Source organism: Nuphar pumila, chromosome 5 (assembly GCF_984573655.1).
Source record: "Nuphar pumila chromosome 5, dmNupPumi1.hap1.1, whole genome shotgun sequence".
Taxonomy (NCBI): Eukaryota; Viridiplantae; Streptophyta; class Magnoliopsida; order Nymphaeales; family Nymphaeaceae; genus Nuphar; species Nuphar pumila.
Window position 1 is genome coordinate 107419805 of NC_143253.1, and position 22484 is coordinate 107442288.

At 36.9% G+C, this 22484-nt stretch overlaps 1 pseudogene; it reads right to left on the minus strand.

The window, feature by feature from the left end:
- Positions 1-296: 296 nt before the first annotated feature.
- LOC149838045 (protein HIRA-like) overlaps positions 297-22484 on the minus strand; it is a 43548-nt pseudogene continuing 21360 nt past the window's right edge.

Genomic DNA, 22484 nt, shown 5'->3' on the forward strand with positions numbered 1-22484 from the left:
ATGCAAGCTCAAAGATGGAAGGAAAAACAAAACAAAAATATTTTACTTTGGATCAATTCTAAGGTTATACAATTTAATTGAGATTAAAAAAAAAAACACACAAGTGCAACACAAAAAACATTCAACCTGAGCTAAATTGTGCTCAATATGTGAAATAAACGAGAATGTGGGTGGTGTTATGTACAAATACAAAACTTGGACCTAATGGTACAATCATATTCTTACCTCTGCATTGTTATCAGTACATTGCCGATAAATCATTAATAGAAGGCCTGCATGTTCCTGCAAGGCCATGATCATGTATCTCTATTAGGGGCTGTGGAATTGTCCAACTCAGTATTTGTTTCATTGGCACTGTTTTCATACTCTGAAAGCAGATCCATGAACTCATTGAACAAACACTACTTTCCTACTTGAAGCCATCGCTGAAAGAATATCTTCTCTGAGAAGCTGATGCTTTTTCATACCCTGCATGTACAATAGTAAAATCACGAGAGTGATGCAGTACATGCTTTAAAATGCTTTGCAATACCGTGTGTGTGTGTGTGGTGGTGGTGGTGGTGGTGGTGGGGGGGGGGGGGGGGGGTTGCATGCACCACTTCCTCAATCCATAAGTATGCATGAATAGATAAACCAATATAAGCAGACAATAATAACATGTGAAGCCTTAGGAGCATGAAAGGATCCCATGCAGGGTTTTGGGAGGTAGAAACGGCTGCATCAACCATGCCAGTGGGAGGACCAAGAAATGTCTCACAGACTTCTCTCAAGCGTGACTCATCTGCTTCCCTGTTTGAAAACAACAACATTATCAGGAAAGAGTGCAACAACTTCCTCAGGCTGCAAACATTCCCGACCAACCAAATTCAGCATTGTACTAGGAAATTCTGAAGAAGTACAAGCATCGTAGTGGCTTTGACACTCATCACTCCTTTCACTTACATCCACATAGGTTGTTCAGATGTTCGGGACCAAAAGGATACAATTGAAATGAAGATAAACAAAGAACATGAAAGATAAAGATAAACCAGCTTCTTAATCTTATGGAAGTGCTAACTCATCTATAAATAGATATTTTGTTTAATTTTTCTATATTTTTGGAAAAAATTTCTACCTTTTCTTCAATACCCTTGAATGGTGTGACTGCCTTCCCAGCTAAAATTGGACAAATTTTACATATATAACATAAAAAATGCAAATAAAGCAAATATAATTATAAATAATCACAATGCATTATTGTATCTGTTATACTGAATAGGCAGGGGCCTGCCTTCCCAGGTTTCCTATAAAAAAAACAGTTAATTCTATGTATTCATCCTGCAAGAGACAAAAAGTAACCAGTGATATTAGCCACATTGATTTTCAGAAGTGTTCCATTGGAAAGATGTGATGACAAAAGGAAAAAGAGAAGCATCTACCAATTTGATGATCCAATGAAGCATCGATTATATGCTTTTTATATAAAAAATTTATTTATAGCAGTCAAACAATAAAGAAAAAACCTAGCAAGAAATCGTATGTAGGAGAGGAGGCATTGACGATATTCATTAGGTGATTTCAATGCCCAGGATGACGCCAGCTGAGCTTCCAAATGTGCCCTGGTTTGTACTCCATCATCAGTCAAAGTCCTGTGACAATTAAATGCCAAAGTCTCATTCGAATTCTCTTGACCAGATAAAAGTGAAAATTCATGTCAATGTTGGACAAAACATGGAAAAGAAGGAACATCAAGTTATATCTTTATCATACATGCTGGATGTCCAGAATAGAACGGACTAATGGAAACAACAAAGCAACAGTAATAGCAAGATCATTGCTAACCACGATTTGGAGCAACTAGTAGGATACAAGGAATATACTGGGAACCATAAAGACGAGACAAAGAGCTAAAATACCCACACTGTGAACTCATATCCTCTATAGGGAGAGAGACATAATCTAAGAGCAATCTCAGAGCCATGTAGCTAGATAATCATATACAGGAGGAGGTCACATTGTCTCAAAGAAAAATGATATCATGCCTAACCTGCTAAATTCTAATAAGCCTGACCAGATTTTGCAGTTTCCAACAAAAAAGTTCTCTACACTACTATGAAAAGTGGGTGAAGCAGTAACAGATGTACCTGTTCCAACCAGGCTTTCTAGCCAAGAACTTCCCGACATCAACCTGAAAATCAGCAAGCTCACCAACTTGCCCCAGGTTCCAGGAACTTGCAAAGTTTGATCCAGGAAAACAATAATCAGCAATTCTCAGCCAACAGCAAAGGCTCAAATCGAAGAGAAAAGCTTGACGGTTGGCCAAGACAACCAGAGGCAACCCTGTTTTTGAGAATCTTGCAGAGATAACTTTGATTGAGCCTGAAAAAATTCTTACAGACTGAGCAACCATGATCAACAGCTAAAAAGAAAATTGGTATGCTATATGTCTAGATTTCCTTATTTATAAAAACCAAGATCCAAAACAACAATTAAAGTAAGCAGGACTGGGAAAGCAACTAATTTATATCAAGTATCTGAATCAGATTAATGAAAAGCAATACCTGCATCCTTTGCAGATGAGTCATGTCTGGAGGTAACAAGAGAGATCAGGGAATCATGCACAAGGCAGGTCCGGTTGAAAAGATCCCATACATAGAACAATCCCCTTTTTGTGACCAGCAACAGCTTCCAGCCCTCATCACAATCAATGAAAATTGCTGCAGACCCCATCATTATTGTTGGCATTGCTCTCCTCCCACACTTAGTGTAAACCTTCAAGAGATAGAAGAAAGAAACAACATAATAAGAATACACCATCCACAACAATATATATAATAATAATAACACATTATATACCATTCCTATTTTTCCAGGCTTAGCTAAACCTTTACAAGGTAAAAAAAAAGATCCAATAATTCCATAAAATAAAAAAAACAAAGTCCTACCTAAGCATGATGTGAATATCCTACAGTCTGTATAGCATCATGAAGAGTGCAAGTTTTTGCAACAAGGCCAATATATTTGAAAGCTCTACAAGCCCTATTGCTTTCTCCATTTAAACACAATCCAACACAAAATAGTCTCAGGAATGGATGACACAACAAATGAAAGAGAAGGGATGGTTTAAAACATAATACCTGCAAGCATCCATTTTCTGTACCAACCGCCCAGAAATTAGTGTTTCCAGCCAAGACAGTCACCTTCCTGACAACCTATCAGACCAGAGAGTAGTAACTCCTTTCTCCTTTGGAACATGTAACTTCAGTTTCCTTTAGCACAGGTGCACTCCTACCCCATAAATTTCATTCAAAACCCCACTCTACAGGCTTGGCCTCCAAACAAAATGCATTGCTATCTTCACCTTCTTTCTTATCAAAAACTTGAATTGAAAGGAGACCTGTAGATATCTGTGCACCTGATGCACCAACAAGCCCAGCATGTCCGAGATTATATTTTCCATCATTAGTAGCTGAAGCTTAAACTTTCTCAAGAACCAGACATTCATTAATGCTGGCCCTTGCAGTTACTCCACTGTGCTCCTTGACACCGTAGTGGCAGCATCTTCCAGAAAGGTTATTTGTCCCAGACCCTCCAGCAAATGGTTTCTTAGAGAGAGCTTCCCTAGCTCCTGCATCAGCAGAAATCCCCCCATTATCATCCTTCTTTTGCTCTGGAACTGGAAGAGCCACACCCATTGGACTTTCCTGGGTGACACCTGATTTCTGATGCACTGGAACACCAACTGCTTTAGGAATAATTCGTTTTCTACCATCAGGCCGCTTATATTCTCTCTGTTTTATTGGACCAGAAATCCTAGAATTATTTAAACCACCACTACCACTAACACCGCAAACAGCAACACCACCAGACATTTCATTTTTCTTTTCATCTTCAGAAGGTGCATCAGAAACCTTTGGATGTGGTTGTCCAATGATCGGGTTCTCAGTATTCATAGAAGCTTTTCCAGGCATCTGATTCTGATGAGAAAGAGAAGCTCCCCTTTTGTGACCAGATAGTGTTAAAATGTAAACTGTAATACATATATATTATTTAATATTATTATATTTTTCCTTTTACTATTTTCTTTTTCTATTTTTCTTTATTTTCTTTTTTAACATCTAGTTCAATAGAAACTAGATATTTGATCCAGTCAAGTTCCTGTTGGAACTTGACTGTGCAAATAGTTGTTGCTATAATAATAGTTGTTGGACTCTAGTCCAACAGCTATAATAAGAGCTGTTGGGCTAGAGGTCTCTTTTGGAGAGCTCAAAATGAGCTCTCCTCTCTCTTCCACTTTTTTGTATATATAGGGGTGAACCCCTTCAATGTAAATAACTATGCTTCTTAAGCATTTTGTGCATGAATAAAGTATTATTTATTTTTCAAGTGTTCTTCCTTTTATACCCTTTCAAGGGTCATGCTTGTAGTGTCTCTAATAGACACTTGTTTGTGAGTTATTCATGCATTTGTTGAAGACCACCATTTCATTACATGGTATCAAAGGTACGGAATCCTTAGATCTTGAAGTGCTTTTGCCTCGATTTTTGTGCCACATTTACAAAAGGTGTTTCATCACCTTGTTCTTGGCTCAAGAAGATTTGTTTGAAGGCGAACTTGTGCTAAAAAAATTTGGTTTTGTATCCTCTTTCTTATTCCCTTGTCGACTCTTTCTTTTCTTTTTCTTTTTTTTTCCTCTCTTTCCTCCTATCTATTCCTCTCTTACCCTTGTAAAAGATGGATGACAATGATAAGATCACCATCATTCCTATGAAGCTAAATGATACTAACTATGTAATGTGGGCTTCGATTATGAAGCACCACATTTGGGGAAAAGGTTTATGGGGTATAGTAGATGGTTCCGATTCAGAACCTAAACTATCTCTTACCAAGAAAGAGGGTGATAAAGAGGTTCCTCTAACGGAGGAAGAGAAGAGTAAGGTGTTAGCCACTCATGAAAAGAAATCGAAAGAGTGGATGATAGGGCATGCAAAAATTATGTCATGGCTCATCAATAGCATAGACATTAAAAAATGCTCTAGTCTATCTAAGTTTGAGCATGCCGATAAGGCTTGAGAATACCTCAAAAACATGTATTTCCTTAAAGATATTGCACATGTGTGCAATTTATAAAACAGTTCGGACAATGACTCAAAAAGATAAAACTATTCGAGAATATTACAATGAGTTGTCTGAACTTTGGGAAGAGTTGGCTCTTCTTGAGCCCAAATGGCATTGTGCCGAAGATATCTAGCTTCGGCAAAAGCAACTCGATATGGAACATTTCTATCAATTTGTGAATGGTTTAAAGCCGGAGTTTGAATCCACCAAATCGGCTCTTTTATATCATGGAAAAATTCCTTCTATTGTTGATACTATAGAAGAGCTCACTATGGAAGAAAATAGACTTTAAAAAAGTACTTCAAAAGTTGATGATGACTCATTTTTAGCTGTGTCTAGACTGAAGAATCATACACGTACTTACAAACCGCCTCATTTTGGAAGGCAAAACGGTGACTTTAATAAAAAAAAAATCAATTGTCATCATTGTTATGAACCGATGCACTATAAGCCTCAATGTCCAAAGTTAAAAAGAAGAAAAGAAAAAAGAGTTGCATCTGTTGAATCCGAGTCAAAAGATCAAGATGCACCCGTATCTATGGCTCAACTGATGAAAATCCTTCAACCTCTTCTCAAAGAGGTATCCTCCTCAACCGAAGCCTCAACTGGACCGGCAGTTGCATCTTTCTCCAGTCTAGGTAACTTTCCTTGGCTTTTAGATTTTGGTGTTTCTTTCCATATGACCCCAAATGTTAATAGTCTATCTGAATGTCTTAAAAATAACTCAAGTGTTTCAAAGGTTTTTACAGCTGATGGCACATCTCTTGAAGTAAAAGGAATAGGATGTTTTGAAAATCTTAAAAAATCCAAAAAAAAATTTATCCCAGAAGTTAAATATATTCCTAAACTTAATTTGAATCTCTTATCTGTCTCGCAAATATCTGACTATGGATGTAATATCTCCTCTTCTCATGGTTGTTGGGTACAGGATCGCCAGTCAGGGAAGCTGATTGGGGAAGGTCATAGAGAATGAGGACTCTATTATATAGACTTTTTGAAATTACCCAAGAATGCATTTTGTTATAATGTTCAGAAATTAGAATTGGATTTATGGCACAAAAGACTTGGCCATCCTCGTATGTCTAAAATTCAATATTTTTCAAGTTTGGAAAAATTTTGTAATTCTGAAAATTTTTCTTGTAAAGGCTGCATTCTTGGCAAAATGAAAAGGTTACCATTTTTTAGTAGAACTTTTGTTTCCTCACGACCACTTGAGTTAATACATTCGGATGTTTGGGGCCCCGCACCAGTTATTTTCAAAGGTGGTTATACATATTATGTCATTTTTATTGATGACTTTTTTAGACATACTTGGATTTATTTTCTTAAACATAAATCTGAAGTCTTCGCTAACTTTCAAATATTTCATAAAATGATTAAAAATAAGTTTCAAAATGATATTTCTGTTTTTTGCACTGATTCAGGAGGAGAGTTTATGTTCAAAGAATTCAAAGACTATCTCAATTTACATGGTATTATGCATCAAAGATCATGTCCACACACTCCAGAGCAGAATGGCCTAGCCGAACGTAAACATTGGCACATTATGGAAACTACTAGGACTTTGCTAATTGCAAATCAGGTTCCAAAAAGTTTTTGGGCTGAAGCGATCCTAACTGCCACCTACCTCATCAATAGGATGCCATCTTCCTCATTAAAGAATACAACTCCCATAGAAAAACTTATTAATTTTACTCTAGATTATTCTAGATTAAGAGTCTTTGGATGCAAATATTTTGTTTTCACCAACAAAAATGACAAACTCTCTCCTCGTGCAATCTCATGTGCCTTTTTAGGATATGCTGATAATAAAAAAGGCTACAGGTATTTCGATTTTCAAAATGACAAATTATTTGTCAAGAAATGTATCTTTTTTGGAAAAAGAAAGCTTCTTTGAATTTGAAAAATCCAAGGATATCATTGAATACTCATTTTTAATTGATCCAACTTCAAAATCCAATGAATGTGATGTTGGATGTGACCTTGACAATGATTAAAGTCCTATTGTTGTTGAAAATGATGATAATGAAGAGTCAATCCATAGGGATGTTAGTCTATAATATTCAAGACGTAGAGAGCAAAATCTTCCATGTGCATTACAAAAATACTCTGAAGTTCCACCCAGAAGAACGTTTAAAATCTCTAGACCTCCTGAAAAATTTGTGTCTTACGAATCTTTTTCACCCACATATAGGGCAGTCATTACATTAATACAATCATATGTTGAACCATCATCCTATTCTCAAGCCAAAAATCATATAGAATGGATAAAAGTCATGAAAATAGAATTTGATGCACTACAAAAGGCCAACACTTGGACGATCCAAGATATCCCTCTAGGTAAGAAACCTATAGGTTGTAGGTGGTATACAAAGTCAAAACCAAAAGTGATGGGACCCTGGAAAGGTATAAGGCCCGTTTAGTGGCAAAAGGATATACCCAAGAGTATGACATCGATTATGAAGAAACATTTGCTCCTGTGTCCCGTATGACCATTGTTAGAACTTTAATAGCCTTGGCCTCCATTAGAACATGGTCTATCTTTTAATTAGATGTCAAAAATGCTTTCCTGAATGAGAATCTCGTTGAAGAAGTATACATGGAAGCCCTAAGGGTAAAGCTCTTCGTCTAGAAAAAACTCTTTATGGTCTTAAATAGACTCCAAAAGCCTGGTATGACCGATTTAGTAATGTTATGCTTGATATTGGTTTTCAACCTTGTTTAACTGACACTGTTTTGTTTGTTAAGAAATCTGATGTAGGCATCATTATTCTTCTTCTCTATGTGGATGATATGATCATCACCGGAGGCGACAAACAAGGAGTTGCAAATATCAAATCTCTTCTTAAAACTCACTTTGAAATGACTGACATAGGTTTATTAAGATATTTTTTAGGCATTGAAATTGCTTATTCCGCTAGGGGTATTTGATATCTCAATTTAAATTTGCTCTTGATATTCTTTTCAGGTCTGAAATTAGAGATGATAAGAAAGTGGACACTCCAAAAGTTGTCAATGTTAAAATAAAAATTGATGATGGAGAACTTCTTGATGATCCTACTCCTTACAGACAACTTATTGAAGTTATTTCTTATCTTTCCATTACTAGGCCAGATATAGCTCATGCGGTTCATACAGCTAGTCAGTTTCAATATGCTCCCACCTCCGTGCCTATAGGAGCAGTTTTGCATATTATTAGATACTTAAAATCCTCTCTTTCATGAGGACTCATCTTACCTGCTTCATCTTCATTAAATTTAATTGCATATACTGATGCTGATTGGGGAGGTGATCCCAATAATAAGCACTCAACTACTGGTTTTTGTGTGTTCCTAGGTGAAGCCTTCATTTCATAGAGGTGCAAGAATTAGCAGGTCTCTCTTCCCTCCACCGAAACTGAATACAAAGCCATGAAAACCACCACTACAGAGGTTGTTTGGCTCAGACGATTGCTAGCGGATATGGGAGCTGAAGCAACGCAAGCTTCAAAGATGTGCTGTGGCAACAAAAGTGCAATCTAAATTGCAAGCAACCGGACATTCCATGAGTGCACTAAATACATTGAGATGGACTGTCATTATGTCAGAGAGGAATACTTACATAGAACCATTGATCTGCCATATGTTACATCAGAATATCAATTAACATACTTATTCACCAAGCCTCTCGCTGCTCCCAGATTTCACTTCCTCTTAGACAAACTTTCGCTTATTGTACCGTAAGTTTGAGGGAGAGTGTTAAAATGTAAATTGTAATACATATATATTATTTAATATTATTATATTTTTCTTTTTATTATTTTTCTTTATTTTCTTTTTTAGCATCTAGTTCAATAGAAACTAGATATTTGATCCAGTCAAGTTCCTGTTGGAACTTGACTGTGCAAATAGTTGTTGGATTGTAGTCCAATAGCTATAATAATAGTTGTTGGACTCTAGTCCAACAGCTATAATAAGATTTGTTGGACTCTGTCTCTTTTGGAGAGCTCAAAATGAGCTCTCCTCTCTCTTCCACTTTTTTGTATATATAGGGGTGAACCCCTTCAATGTAAATAACCATGCTTCTTAAGCATTTTGTGCATGAATAAAGTATTATTTATTTTTCAAGTGTTCTTCCTTTTATACCCTTTCAAGGGTCATGCTTGTAGTGTCTCCAATAGACACTTATTTGTGAGTTATTTGTGCATTTGTTGAAGACCACCATTTCATTACATATAGTTCAACAAATGCTGCCTCTAGCAACAAATGTGCAGGGCTTTCTGCTAAGTTCACCAGACACCCTCTCACATCACCATATCTTCTCCTTTTCAACCTATCCAACTCAGCATGGAATGTAGCTATGCTCCCATCCAAGGAACAAGCAAAAAGTTCATATCCATCTGGACTCCTATTTTAAAAAAAATGACTCGGATAGAGGACAATATGATATACCAGATGATGCTATGTCAGATGGAATAGAGGAAAGGACAGTACACATCCCTCAAAGAAAGAACAGAATTTAAAAAAATGAAAGGATTTATGGAACTTAAATGAGAAAATCTTAAAATGCACATATTTTGCAAATAACAGGAAGGACCACTACACAACTTTATAGATAACAAGTAAACTGGCAGGAACATGAAACTACCTCATGAAGAAGGACAACTATGGTTCAAATAATACTTTTTTATTAGGCAATGTAGCCAGATTCAAGTTGCTTCCTGGCAATTGGAAGCTTCAAGAAGCCAACCCAATCCCTCAGACTTTAGGTTTTATATTTTCCAGCATTAGTAGAGTCAGAAGAATCCAATTCCAAAAAAGAAGACCAAAATCAGGTGTGCATCTAATGATAAAAGCATTGATCAAACAATTATAATGCATCACATCTCATAAGATATTTGCAAGTACATATACAAAATTTCCAAGTAAGAAGGCATCCAATTCCGGTAAAAGAAGATAAAAATCATGGCTGCAGACAATGTTAAAACCATTGATCAAACAATTATAATGCATCACATCTCAATAGAGAATTTAGAAGTCCCAATGCAAAGTTTCCTTACCAGGATAAATCTACAACACTTCGAGTAAAATAATGTTTGGCAACAAAAAGTGGCCAAGGTCTTGCTGTAGTCCAAACAGTAATAGTGCAGTCCTGACTCCTGATGGCAATTACATTATAAGGGGCTAGTTCTTTAGATGGAGACTTTTTGGCTGGTTCTTTTTCTGTAGATTTGGGGGCACCATTTGACCAACCAATTGGTTCAACTCTTGATTCTGAACCATTAGCATAAGTCTTCTGGAACATAGAATGGTTATTCTTCATAGCAACAACAGGGGCATTGTACCCAAGAAAATCAAAAGTAGCAGACCAGACACCTCTTTCTAACACCGGTGCTGAGTGCCTGGGCTTCTGAAATCCATGTGTGGTGGTGATAAAATGCCCACAAGGTGACCATCCAAGCCGTCTAAAGAATGTCAATCCTACCTGGATACCATATGCAATCAGCCAGAAAATAAATAAATAAATAAAGGACAAAGAAGAGAAAAAGAACCATGATAAAAGAACATAAAGATCAATACATACTGATCCCCCCCCCCTCCCCCCCCCCCCCCCCCCTATCCTGTCCTGTGCTCAATACTCCAATCATTTGTTTGCCAGATGATGACAGTCTTATCATCTGACTGACTTGCAACGAAGGAACCAATAGGATCCCAAGCAATTCCTTTGACCAGGCTTGAATGGCCTCTTAAAACATCAGTGCAAACGCCATTACTCATATTCCATATGTGAACAGTATTATCTAAACTACAGTTAGCCAAAATGGTGTCATCTGGAGATCAGTTAAGATCCACCTACTTCAAGCACAGAAAAGAAAATGCCCCCGGTTATACAGCGTATCTGACCACATCAGAGCGAAACTTAGGGTAGCAAAATGAAAAACTTTTATGGAAAGAAATCATGGGACTTGATGAAAAAGAAAGTACACTAGAAGCTAATTACCACATCAGCAGTATACCCTCGTAAGGTCATCACAACTTTCCAATTTTCTACATCTGGAGGCTTCCCACTTCCAAATTCAGTGGTGCCAGTGTTAGATTTCACTAGGATTTGTCACACGTGAAAGAGATGAAAGAGAAAGGAGCTGCGGCTGTCACGATTTCCAATAATGAAATCGTGACCTAAAACATGTAAATATATTCTTTGTTTACAGTATAGGTGTAATGAAAAGGGGGCGGAAGCACCAATAAAGCAAAAACACTTTTTAAGAGTGATTACAAGGGCCAAGAACACAAACACTAAAAATGTATAAAAAAAACTCACAAGAGGAGAAAATGACATAAAGTCATAAGTTGGATATTATTGAAGAAAGAAAGAAGAGGGTGAAAACCCAATGTCATTACAAGTATGAGCCTCCTCTATTTATAGAGGAGGAGAGCTAAAAGAGGGACCATAAGGGGGCTCCCTTCTAGTCGTTGGGAGTCCCAACAGTCATAAATATGATCATTGGGGCCCCAACGACTAGATGGGTGGGGCCCCTTATGGTCCTTCAAAAAGAAAAATAAGAAATAAAAAAAGGAAAAGAAAAAGAAAGAAAAAAGAAAAAAGAAAAAATACAAAAGGGAAAAAGTACATGATAATTTACCAAAACACCCCTATCGGGTTTTTGGTTGTACAGAAAAAGAAAATGAAATAAATTATGTATATATACATATATGTATATATATACTTATATATATATACGTATGTATGTATATATATACATATATATATATAAGTATATGTATATATATATATAATTTAACATGCCCCCTCAAACTTTACGGGGAGAAGACCGAAAGTTTGCTAAGAAGAAACATAAATCGTGGAGTTGGGAGCGCTTTGGTGAAGATGATTGGTCCGCTCGAAGAAGTCAGTCAGTTGATATTCTGAAGTAACATATGGTAATGTGATAGTTCCTCTGAGATATTCGTCTCGAACATAATGGCAATCCATTTCGATATGATTGGTCCGCTCGTGAAAAGTATGGTTGCTTGCAATATATATCGCACTTTTGTTATCACAGCAGAGCTTGGTGGAAGAGAAAATGAGAACGCCCATGTCACCAAGGAGACTTCTGAGCCATACGATTTTCATAGTTGTCATTGCCATGGCTCGATACTCAACTTCAGTGGATGATAGTGAGACCTTCTGCTGCTTCTTGCATCTCCACGAAATGAGAGATTCACCTAAAAAAATGCAAAGACCAGTAGTTGAAATACGATCATTGAGATTTCCTCCCCAGTCAGCATCAGTAAAAGCAGTTAACTCAAGAGATGATGAAGAGGATAAGAAGAGTCCCTTGGAGATGGTATTTTTGATGTATCGCACAATTCTTATTACGGCTGTCATATGAACCGAAGTAGGTGCATGCTGAAACTGACTTACTGCATGAACCGCATGAGCTATATCTGAACGGGTGATGGATAGATAGGTGAGAGATCCAATTAATTGACGGTAGGGGGTTGGATCCTCAAGAAGAACACCATCCTCAAGTCTCAGTTTGGCATTGATAACTTCGGGAGTCTCAACTTTCTTTTCATCAGATATTCCTGACTTGGTACAAATGTCTGCAGCTAATTTCATTTGAGATAGGATGTATCCTCGCGCGGAATAAGCTACTTCAATTCCTAAAAAATATCTTAAGTATCCAAGGTCAAACATATCAAAAGTTTCTTTTAACATAGACTTTACATCATTTACCCCCTTTTTGTCACTCCCAGTGATGATCATATCATCAACATATAACAGAAGAATAACAATGAAGTCACCTATCTTCTTAACAAAAAGAGCAGTGTCAGTATAACAAGAAGTAAATCCTAAATTGATTAATACATTACTAAACTTGTCATACCAAGCTTTAGGAGCTTGATTAAGTCCATATAGGGTCTTTTTTAATTTTAAAATTTTTCCATTTAAATTCATACCAGAAGGAGGTTCCATATAAACTTCTTCATTTAAATTTCCATTTAAAAAGGCATTTTTGACATCAAGTTGAAAAATTGGTCATTTTTTAATAGAGGCTATAGTAATAAGAGCTCGAACACTAGTCATTCGAGCAACTGGGGCAAAAGTTTCATCATAATCTACCCCATACTCTTGGGCATATCCTTTGGCCACTAACCTAGCCTTATATCTTTCTAATGAACCATCACTCTTAGTTTTTACTTTAAAAACTCATCTACATCCAATGGGTTTCTTGTCATTGGGTGGATCAATGATTTCTCAAGTTTGTGCCCTTTTAAGTGCATTAAGTTCTAGTTTCATTGCTTCATTCCAATGAGCATATTGTTTAGCATCATTGTAATGAGATGGTTCATGAAAAGAGTGAAGAGCTAGTAGACATGATCGAAAGTTTAGAGAAAAAGAATCATAAGATACAAATCTATTTGGTACTTTAGAGATACGATTAGATCTTCTTTGAGAGGTTTCTTCAATCGACTCACTTTGAGAGAATTTTTCAAGGGCACAAGGGGGATTTCTTTCATTCCTTCTAGAGTAGACTTGTGTTTGTCTTGATACATTTTCTTCTAAATTTTGGTCATCATTTGGATGTTCAAAATGATCTTCTGTGAGAGGTTCATTAGGATCAACATGATCATCTATGATGTTTTCTTGAGGTAACAAGTCAAATAAAAAAGAATAATCAATATTTTCATTTGGTTTATGCGAAAAACCATTTTCTTCTTCTAGGAATGTGACATCTTTTGAGATATAAAGTTTGTTTTTGAGTATGTCAAAACATCGATAACCTTTTTGTTTTTCGCCATATCCTAAGAAAATACATTCAATAGCCCTAGGAGAAAGTTTATCATTTTTGTGAGTTAGAACAAAGCATTTACATCCAAAAATTCTTAGTCTTTTATAATCGGAAGACATATTGTAAAGTTTTTCAAATGGAGAAAGATTTTTCAAAGAATATGAAGGGGTTCTTTGATAAGGTATGTTGAGGTTAGAACCGCTTCGGCCCAAAAGGATTTTGGAATGTTTTTTGAAATTAATAAAGTTCTTGTGGTTTCTATTATGTGTCTATGCTTTCTTTCCGCAGACCATTTTGTTGCGGAGTGTTGGGACAAGAACGTTGATGGCAAATTTCATTTTCTTTTAAATAGCTTTGAAATTCATTGGACATGTATTCGCCTCCCGAATCGGACCTAAGAATTGATAGATTTCCTAAAAATTGATTTTTGACCATTGCATGGAAATCTTTAAAGAAGGTGAAAACTTCAGATTTGCGACTTAAAAAGTAAATCCAAGTAAATCGAGTGAAGTCATCAATAAAGACTACATAGTACGAAAATCCTCCTTTGGATAAAATAGGGGAAGGTCCCCATACATCGGTATGAATAAGTTCAAAAGGGCGAGTGGTGAAATAATTTCTTTGAAGGAATGAAATAACTTTAGATTTCCCAAAAATGCAATCTTTACAAGTCATATGTTTGTCTTTACAAGTATTGTCCAAAAAAGGAAAAAGAGACATCTTTACAAAATTTGGATGACAGTCTCTCATGCCAAATTCCAATACTTTTGTCCTTTATAAGATTGCAAAAAGACTTTGGAGGTAGAGTCAAAAAGTCCATAAAATAAAGATCACCCCTTCTATGGCCTTGCCCAATCAGCTTCCCTGACTGGAGATCCTGCACGGTGCAATCTTTAGGTGAGAAAGAGACTTGGCATTCATGATCGGTGATTTGGGAAACGGAAAAAAGATTTAGATTAATCTTTGGAACGATTCTTACTTTAGGAACGAAAAAGTTTTGAGAAGTTTTAAAATCAAGTGTTCCAATACTTTCAATTTTTAAAGATGTCCCATCGGTCGTTGAAACATAAGAAGATATGGGTTCGGAAAAAACATTAGAAAGAGAGTTTTTATGAGATGTCATATGAAAAGAAGCACCAGAGTCTAGTATCCACATACCTGGAGGTGATGAAGAATAGGCGATGGCGGCTCCAGATGTTGAAGAAGAAGTCTTAAGAAGATGTTGAAGAACTTCAGAGATATGATTAGGAGTTTCTTTGATATCTCCCTCTTTGGCACTTTCTTCTTCCTTCTTTGGAGAATTTTCTCCAACCGTGGCCACTTTTCCCTTAAGCTTTGGACAAACCGGTCTAATGTGTCCCGGTTCATTACAATAGTGACAAATCACTCCCTTTCTAGACCCATTATTTTTGTTAAAGTGGGGAGGTCTATATGCTTTTACATTTGATCCGGGCCTAGTAACGGCCAAAACATCATCACTCTTAATGCTTAGGTCAAGTCGAGTTTCTTCTTGGCATATTTCGGCAAGGGCATCTTCAATGGGTAGGGTTTTACTTCTATGAAGAAGGGATGCCCTAACTTGTTCAAATTCCGATCGAAGACCATGAAGAAATTGGAAAAAATGCTCCTTTTCAATTTGTTCCCTTCTCAACTCAATATCTTCCGAAGCCACCCATTTAGGCTCAAGAAGAACAAGTTCATCCCAAAGAGGGGTTAAAGAGCTAAAGTAGTCCCGGACACTCATATCCATTTGTTTAGTAGAACGGATTTTTTCTTGACAAAAAAATTGTCTAGCAAAATCCTTTTGGGTATACATACCCTTAAGGAAGAACCATGCCTCATTGGCCCTTCTAAATTTAGCAATATTAGCACAATTTTTGAGGTCCACATTGTTCATAAACCATGCTAAAATTTTGGCATGGTTACTTTCCCAATCCTCAACTTTGGATTGATGGTGATTGATAGCTTTGATGTGCTCATCGCCATCTAAAGCTTTTTCAACCTCATTTTCGATTTTAGTGAGAACAAGAGAGGGTTCGGGAGTAGTTCCCATAACAAAACCCCAAAGTTTCTTACCTCTTAGATGATTTTCCATAGCGGAGACCCACATAAGATAATTGGTCCCATTGAGCTTAAAAGAAAGCTCAACTTTAGAATCGCGTTCCATAGGTACCAAATAGTCTTCCTTTCTTCAAAAGCTTGAGAGGCACACGTCCCAAGAAAACAAAGAGAAGCCCGATCACCAACCTTGCTCTGATACCATGTAATGAAAAGGGGGCGGGAGCACCAATAAAGCAAAAACACTCTTTAAGAGTGATTACAAGGGCCAAGAACACAAACACTAAAAATGTATACAAAAAACTCACAAGAGGAGAAAATGACATAAAGTCATAAGTTGGATATTATTGAAGAAAGAAAGAAGAAGGTGAAAACCCAATGCCATTACAAGTATGAGCCTCCTCTATTTATAGAGGAGGAGAGCTAAAAGAGGGACCATAAAGGGGGCTCCCTTCTAGTCGTTGGGAGCCCCAACAGTCATAAATATGATCGTTGGGGCCCCAACGACTAGATGGGTGGGGCCCCTTATGGTCCTTCAAAAAGAAAAATAAGAAATAAAAAAAGGAAAAGAAAAAGAAAGAAAAAAGAAAAAATACAAAAGGGAAAAAGTACATGGTAATTTACCAAAACACCCCTATCGGGTTTTTGGTTGTACAGAAAAAGAAAATGAAATAAATTATGTATATATACATATATGTATATATATACTTATATATATACATATGTATATATATATATAAGTATATGAATATATATATTTATATATACATAATTTAACAATAGGTCGGGTCTGATATATTATCCAGACCCGAAATACAAAATAACAAATACAAGTGAAGAATACATAGTCAAATAGACTTTTTCACCCCCCCTCAAGTTGATCATGGTGTTAACCATGAACAACTTGCCTTTAAGTGTTAAAAACGATCCTTGGTCAAGCTTTTTGTGAATATGTCTGCAACTTGTCTTTCAGTATAAACAAATTCGGGCTCGATCTCCTTTTCTTCAACCTTTTGTCTCACAAAATGTTGATCTATCTCAATGTGCTTGGCACGACTGTGATGAACCGGATTGAATGACATGTTGAAAGCACTTTGATTGTCGCACAGCAAGACAGACTGAGATATCACTTCTCCCACTTCAGTTAGCAAATGTCTGACCCATGTGACTTCAGCAGTATCGGCAGCCATAGATCTGTACTCAGCCTCAGTACTTGATCTAGCAATGGCCTTTTATTTTCTACTGCTCCAGGATACTAAATTTCTTTCAATGAAGATGCAATATCCTGATGTAGACCTTCGTTCATCTGAATCCCCTGCCCAATTTGCATCACAATATACAGTAATCTCGCGCATGTCCTTGCCAGATGGTTTTGGAGAATATATCAATCCATCCCCAACTGTTCCTTTCAGATATCTGAGTATCCTTTTAACAACCTCCATATGCCCAGTATGCGGTTCATGCATGAACTGGGACACCTGATTGACTGAATAAACAATATCAGGTCAAGTGAATGTGAGATACTGTAACATCCCTATTAGGCTGCGGTACCTGGTGGGATCCTTACACAAGTCTCTATCATGAGCGCTCAGTTTTTGGTGAAGAATACTTGGAATCCCTAGAGGTTTACAATCCTTCATACCTGCTTTGGTTAGAACGTCCATCGTATACTTGTGTTGGGTGAGAGTCAACCCATCAGCTCGGCTATCAACTTCAACTCCAAGAAAATAACGCAGGGCACCAAGGTCTTTCATTTTGAATCTGACTCAGTAGTTTCTTTACTTCTTTGATATGATCCTCAGAGTTTCCTGTGATGACAATGTCATCAACATAAATTAGCAATAAGGTGATCACATTTTGCCCTCTAAAGATGAACAATGAGTGATTTAGTAAGGAGTGAGCAAAGCCATGCTTCTGAATCTCAAGAGAGAAGCTATCAAACCAAGAGCGAGATGCTTGCTTTAGGCCATATATAGCCCTTTTTAGTCTGCATACATTAGTCTTACAATCTTCCTCATAGTATCTAGGTGGTTGTTCCATGTAAACTTTCTCCTTCAAATCTCCATGCAAAAATGAATTCTTAACATCAAGCTGACTCAGTGTCCATCCATGTTCAATGGCTAAGGAAAGAATGATTCGAATTGTTCTCATTCTCACCACTGGACTAAAGGTCTCATCATAGTCTTGTCCTGCTTCTTGTGTGAAACCCTTTGCCACGAGTCTTGCCTGAGAAACTTGTGAATAGGTCTCAACCAGTCTCTCCCAAAGTTGCATGGCTATGCAATTGTCAGAAGTTGCAATAAGTACCTCTTGAGAGAGTGTAAAGGTAATGTACGCGACCACTGACTGATCTTTCTTTTCCAAGTTGAGATATTCGGCATTTTTGACATACACAATTGAGATTGCCCCTTTATCATCCTTCTCTTATCGCGCAACAAAGTCCAATGGAGCTAAAGCGGTTTCATCCAAATGACCTAAGAGACCTTGACTCCTTATAAAAGGAATGATCTGTCTTTTCCAAATCAAGAAGTTTAAGGTGGTCAATTTTTCAGAAACAAGCTAATTGAGAAAACTCGAAGAGAGACCAGATTGGGAAGAGTGGGAGGAGTCCATAGCTTAAAGTTAACAAGGTGTTCATGAGATACACAGTCCACTACTTGAGAAACTTGTTGGTCGTCCCTTCTTTCCTTTTTTTTTTTGTTGTGATAAATGCAGGAAAAAGGGAGCAGAACAGCTCACGCTGAACAGACTTTAATAAATCGCAGATGAGAACTATGTTGGTTCAAGAACAAAAGGATTTCATGAATATGGAATTTGACAACAGGTGTATTTCATGCACAACGATTTGCAGACATAACGATTTACAGGCACAACGATTTATAGGCACAACGATTTGTAGACACAACGATTTGTAGAACACAACGATTTGTAGGACAACGATTTGTGGACACAGTGATTTATAGGCACAATGATTTATAGCCACAACGATTTGTATGCACAACGATTTATAGGCACAACGATTTGTAGGCTCAACGATTTGTTGGCACAACGATTTGCGTGATTCAGCAATCAAGAAATATGGTATTCCATATCTGATACTAATGAATGATCAGATCTGATTGTTTCAGACAAGGTTTGGCAGAAATAGGAATTGCGAGACCAAGAATATTCACGATTAGATCTGAGTATTTCAAATTTGATAGAATGAGGAAGTGCGAGACAAAGAATATGCGCGATCAAGAAAATTTGGGATCTGACGCAAGGATTGAATATTTCAGATCTGACGTATGTACACAATCAAATCTAAATATTCAATACAAATCGTGAGACGAGAATAGAAAGAAAAACTGAAGTCTTTCAGGTCTAACGCAGATTCACGTCAAATCTGAATATTCAGGCACGAAGAATAGTAGAGGAGGAGTAAATGAAAGAAGGAGGAAGAAAATGGAAGAAAAGTGTGGAAGAAGAAAACCTCTTGATTGGATGCAGGTCGATCTCTCAAGTCAGACCTTCTGAAAGCAACTTCGAAGCCCTAGATGGATCTCTGCTCTGATACCATGTTAGATTTCACTAGGATCTGTCACACGTGAAAGAGAGATGACAGAGAAAGGAGTTGTGGCTTTCACGATTTCCAATAATGAAATCGTGACCTAAAACATGTATATATATCCTTTGTTTACGGTATGGGTCGGGTCTGATATATTATCCAGACCCGAAATACAAAATAACAAATACAAGTGAAGAATACATAGTGAAATAGACTTTTTCAGCCAGTACCAGGTTTTCTTTTGTGAATGAAAATCACCTTATCATCAGAACCAGATGCTACACATTGTTCATGTTTAGCCCACCTCACACAATTTACAGATCCAAAATGATCACAAAGGGTAGCCAGTAATGCCTGAGCTGATTGATCAAGTTCTGCCTTCTTAGATGCAGATTTCATATTCCATATCTGAACTTTCATCAGAAGAAAATCAGCAGTATAAAAGTAATTAAGCAATACAATCTGATACAAAAGTTTTTTCATCTTGATAGAGGAAATTGAGATTTGCATGGCATGCAGATGTTAAAAGTACAGAAGCAGAGAAACATGTGCTTAGAAATGCTGTAATTTCTAGTGCATGTGTGTCTAATCATTGTAAAGGATGGTACGGAAAAGGTAAGATGCAAAAATAAGTGGTACAATCTAAGAAGTGGAAAAGTATCTACTAGGAAATGATGCAATCTCCCAGAATCTACAGATTGCTGACTATGATGTATATGTGTGTATGTGTGTGATCATTGCAGCATGAACAACAATTTGTGTCATTCCATAAGAAGATATCTACTTCACATCTAACATGTTATCCTATTAACAATCATTTCAACCTTCTGCTTCAGATGCAACTTACTTCTTGATTTACCTTCTTGACACACATAATTACATCGTTGTACACTTTGGCAAATGAGAAACAAAAATATAAAGAACTCAACACACTTCATGGAGGTCTAGACAGCAACCCATGATGTCTTCTTGCTCTGATTTTTAACACACAATTGTTCCATATAATTTGGTTGCCATTTTACATTAAAAAAGAATAAAAGACAAAAAAAAAATCTAGACCAGAGCCAGATGAATATATCTGAACTTCTTCCTAAATGTCAGTGAACTTGATATCGAATACTTATGCAGCTATGTCACAGGGATACTCCACTTTGACTCCTGTTCCCATATCCCCTTGTATACAAGTCATATTAAAAATTTCATAAAAATGGTTCTCACTGTAACTGCAGCCATATCCATGTGACATAGTTATGCAGATAAACACCACTACTTTTACTCAAGACTTCAGAATATATATGAACTAATTTAAACAGTCACGGATTCAAAATCATATAAGCAGAAGTCTGATGACACATGCTTTATACCCATGAGCAACAAACACGAATTCAACGGCTTAGGGTTGTTCTGCAAGAGATGAGGTGATGATCATACAAGATGAATACCGAACATAAGGCATAGTTGAGTTTTGCGAAAACAATTACAACTCCTATAGAAAGCCAAATCTGTAACTAACAAAACGAAATAAAGAATGCAATGCACTACATTAGGCGATCCAAAGCACCATATGAGCATGATAGCAGCACCCTATGCATCAATAGAACCTTCAAGCTCTAACAGTGCTCACTTTTAATGCCTAAAAGAAAGATGGATTGATCTGTTGAACATTCCAGCACTTGCCACAAGAGTAATTATAGCATCCTGTTCCATATATGGAGGGTGGTCCTGGGGCCTCAACCGGGGTTTTCCTCGCTTAGGCGAGGGTTTCTCGTCATCAAAAAATAATATCAACCTGTTCAAAATTGAACTTCTGAATACTAACAGTGCTAACTTCTATTACCAAAAAGAGTATATGGGTTGATCTGTTCATCCTTCCAAAAAATTTCTCAGTCAGTAAAGAGCAAAGCATATTATAGGCAAAGGCAATGATTCATCAGATTTTCTAACCATCAAATGGGAGACTACAGAGATAGAATCTCAGCTCAACGGCAGGATTATGGCAACCAATCTCCAGATGAAAACCATTTATAATCATCTTAACAAACGCTGCAAGAACAGAACTCCACCAGATTTTGTCCAAGTGAAATTCTTGACCAACCAAATTACATAAACTGAAGAATACCCAACAGAAAGGAAGCCATGGTAAAAATGAGAACGAAAATACTAGAAGGGAAAGAAGCACACTATCCACCCGCGGTAGCAAAACGGAGGCCGCCAGGTTGAATATCTATAGAGAATATCTGCAGGCCTCCATGTCTCACCCATTCTGGCTTCTCTCTCTCTCTCTCTCTCTCTCTCGCTCGCTCGCTCGCTCGCTCGCTCGCTCGCGCGCGCGCGCACACACACACAAAGCTTCAATTCCCACCCTTCTTTCACCTTCCTTCACTCTAACAAGGTACTGTTTTTCGTCCTCTTGGAGGCCCTAAGATTTCCAAACCCAATAAAAAACAACATTTTAGCAAAAACCCACTTGCTTATTTAATCTGCAACGCCTCAAAATGCAGTCTTTAAGAAACCACCCTGAAGAACAATGCAGGGTCGAACCATGAAGAAGGGGGAAGATTACCTTAAAAAAAAGAAAATTAGAAAAATTAAGAAATATTCCTCTGTGGAGGATGGTAATGAATGTAATTAACAGAAAGGTCAATAGAAAAACTTCAAAATAGTAGAGAAATTGACTGTGTAAAATGTCCCTATGGTTTAATGAGGGAAAACCTAGATGGGTAAAGGAAGAAATTAAAAAAATAACCATATTCTAAAGAAATTTGAAGCACCCATTTTGTTTTATGAGGTGAAAACAAAGCTATACTGACAAAAAAGAAAAAGAAAGAAAAAGGAAGGAAAAAAAAAAGATGAGTACCTAACAGTAAATAATGATTAGTTCTGGTGATGGATGCAAGAAGGTTGAGATTGATATGAAACAATAGATGATCACATCTTTCATTAAATATATGCGTAAGATATCACGTGAAAAAAAAATACATGGGATAAAGAAATTTTACCTCCTAG